We start from the raw sequence: 3,862 nt of genomic DNA on the forward strand, positions 1-3,862 counted from the left end.
ACTTCATTGCAGTAATTGATTCTTTTGACTTCAGCTAGTCTGTGTAATGTGTTTTTGTGTGAGTGCACATGTTTTTGTTCGTGGCCTGTGTGCTCTCCTCTTTCAAAGGGAAGTTTCATTTACATTTTCCATTTATTTTGTTTTTTTGTGCAATGACTCTGGGACATGTTTAGGTAACACAAGACCTGCACTCACTAGAAAAATAGAAACTCATACTCACTGTCATATTTTGTCCATTAGGTTGTTGACATTTTGTCATAAATGACCCTTGAAGAGAGAAGTGCTTGCTAGGTGAGGCTTTGTCATTGGATGGTGACAAATATGGACACAACTAACTGGAATTAGTTAGTTGATTGGTAAGTTGTCAGTTATAAGTGTATTGTTTTTAGTTGCACCACACAACAGTAACAAAGCATAAAAAAACAATACATGGCATTGGAAATAGCACGAACACGGCATCGACAAACAACATGGTTGAAAAAAAACAGTTTTGTGCATTATGATGAATCCGTTGTGCAGTTAATGCAATAGTGATTAAAAAAAAGGTTAAGATTAGGTAACATGCTTTTTGTGAGGAGAGATGTGTAAAGAGACAAAGGTTATTGTTGGTAGATGTATCAGTACAATTTGAATATTATGCTTCACTGATAGAGTGAGAAAGAGCACCTTATATGTACAGGCCTACATGCTCGTACATTCAGCCCTTCAGGCACCAGTCATGGTCTATAAGATGAAATGTGGCTCTTTAATCATCAGTCAAATAGTCGATCAATGGAAAATTAATCGGCAAATATTAAGATAATCAATTGGCTTCCAAGACCACTTGTACAGTGTACTGCAGTTCAGCTTTGCAATTGCAAATCAGCTCCACCTTTACAGAGTTCATAAAGTTTAGTTTTTGGTGACAATGTGGGAAATGTGTCAATTCAATTACATTTAGCGCTGAGATCATAGGTGAAGGTGGTGTTGTACTGGAATACATTATATTCACATTTACATATATGTTAGAAACACCTCTTGGTATAATAGGTTCCTGTGCAACAGCAGCACTAACTGTAACCTCAGTACTGTATAATTCAATGAACACTTCTATGACAGTGTCAACAAAAACTGAACATTATCGAGATCATACAAAGAGACTTTGTAGCAGAACAGTTGTACTGGATTGCATTAGATTGTACAGATGTACCATATAAAGATTAGATTTGGTTGGACAGCTGCTCTTTCATCTGGACCGGCTTTACTCTCAGTGTTTGGTCCTGATATTACAGAAACTCTCAGTCTTCCACACACGGCTACACAAAGCTATAAGCAAAGTGAATGGAGAAACAATAGCATTTTCCTCTGGAGCAGAGTGGAAATGTAGGGATGAACTGGGAATGGAGAGATATAAAATGCCTGGGGCCAGTCCCCACAGTCCCAGCCACACAGTATAGCACCCCTGGTTACGGACTCATGGAGACAAGACCTCCAAGGCACAACAGCATCCCTTGATACCGCCTGTTTAGAACAGGGCTGGCCTCAAGAGTCAGCTTTCCTGACAACACACACACACACACACACAACCACTGTGTCACTCTCAAACACGGAGGCGAAAGTAGAGAGAGGGAAATGGAAAGATGATGGGAGAAAAGGAGTGGGTCTCGGCTACGTTGCCTGTCCCTGCGGCTTGCTTTGGTTACCATGGAGATACTGTGGGTATTCCAGATTCCTGCAGGTAGAGACAGAAAGGTGAACAACTTGGCAACACTTTCTAATAAGGCACCCTTTGTAAAGGCTTTATAAGCTGTAATAATGGCTTTATTAATAGTTGATAGCTCATTTACTGCCGCTTCATACATATAGGTATAAGCCTTTAATAAGAACAATTTCAAGTTGCCAGGTTGTGAAAATTCCCTCCAGCTGGTGGTTAAAAATGATCGGTAAAGCATTAATAAATACTCACCACCTAATAAGCCAACACATCTATGGTTATGAATGTTGAATAAGTCATTAATGATAAAGGTTTTTCACTATCTAATAAACCCACAGCAAATTTTAGTAATTTAACTGGAATTTTAAATGTTAATAAGTCATTACGACAGAATTTCTACCCCAATCGAAATGTTAATAAGTTGTTTTAAATATATTTTGGGACTGGTGTTTTTCAGGCCTTGCGTGTTGGGAAGATAACAAGAGCCATAACCTGGCAACCTAATAACTGCCTAATAATAGCTTACAGTTGATTTAAAAAGCATCATTAAATGATTTATTACCTATTAATAAATCATTTATTAATGCTTATTCGAATGTCTAGCCTTATCAGATTGTGGCACATAACTGAGCCAAGATGTAAGCTGCTCACAGACTGAAACATATACAACAGTTTGTAAGATCTTTAACAAGCACTTCAACACTCCAAGGTGCAGTGAAACTGTCTATTTTAAGGACTTTGTAAGGATGTTTCTTCATCAGTAGTCGCCCTTCTTAACTCTAGAACCAAAGTTTCCTCTGATAAATGGATAAAATGCTTACCAATCATTCATATAGGCTTATAGGTGATGGGGGTTATTAGCAGGAGATAAGTGGCTTGTTGCTGACTTTGTGGTTTATGTAAAGCTATAGGCTGCCTTCAGGTTCTTCATACATGCAACCCTGCACGTTCAGATTATGGGACCAGTAGATACAGTGTGCAGAGAGCCCCACCCTGTGGCTAAAGTGAGAAGTGAAGCTGTGATCCACTACACTGCCACTTCCTCCATTACTGTGATGTGTGTCTCTCTGTTTTTCATTTTGTTCTTGTTTGATAACACGCTCTCTCTCTCTCTCTCTCTCTCTCTCTCTCTCTCTCACTCACTCACACACACACAGACTATTTATTTCAAAACAGAAGACAGGCCATGTGGATGTGATGTGATTAATATGCCGACTATTTTCTTGATAAAATATATTGATAAAAAGTCAGAAAACAGTACAATAATAATGCACAGTGTCCTAAAGCCCAAGATTATAGACAAACAACTGTCCAAAAACCAAATATAATCAATTTACTGTCACATAAAACAAAGAAAAGCAGCAAAGCATCACATTTAAGATGCCATGGGACAAACAAATGTTTGAAATTTTTACTTCAAAAAAGTAGCTATTACTTTTACTTTTTTTTTAACCAGTTGAATAATCAACTAATAGTTTGATCTTTTTAATGTCTCCATGACTTGGTGGTAGATTGTTTCATTTGATGGATTTAGATGCCTGACGTTGTGAAAGTATCAAGTATTTCACAATGAGAAAAATGAAAAATTAGAGAAAAGCTGAAAAGAAACATGTTATAATCACTTTTTTTCCTCCTACCTTTTTTTTTTTTTTTTTTTTTAATGATTTGTGACCTGTCAGATTTATCAGGCTGGGACCTCTCCTACTGGGGTGGATAAAAGCCATAAGAAAGAGTGACTCATGACAGTGATGTTTGAGCATCACTGTGGTCTCCTCTGGTTAAAGCAGATCATCATGGCTCAGAGCTCAAACCCAGCTGCCGGTTGTTGTCTTACAACGTGTTTAAATCTAGTCTTTAAAACATAACCACAATTAATGTCATCATCGATGCCGGTGCCTCGTCTGCTCAGAAATGTCCCCCTTTTTAAATTGAGACCTGTCCAAAACACCGCAGTTTACAGCAGATAACAACAGACAGCCTGCGGCGTGTTATAGCCTAATAAACGGAAAAAGAAGAGCAGGATATGCAAAGCCATGCAAAAAAAAAAAAAAAAAAAAAAAAAAAAGCCTATTCATGTCATGCTGAAGTGTCCTAACAACTGGTTGGACTGGCTTGTCCCTCTGGTGTGATGTCATCCAATGGATGAGCGGCTGGCGGCTGCGATGCGCA

Source organism: Trachinotus anak, unplaced genomic scaffold (assembly GCF_046630095.1).
Source record: "Trachinotus anak isolate AG129_WGS33_773 ecotype Australia unplaced genomic scaffold, CSIRO_AGI_Tana_v1 ptg000001l, whole genome shotgun sequence".
In the NCBI taxonomy this organism is placed as follows: Eukaryota; Metazoa; Chordata; class Actinopteri; order Carangiformes; family Carangidae; genus Trachinotus; species Trachinotus anak.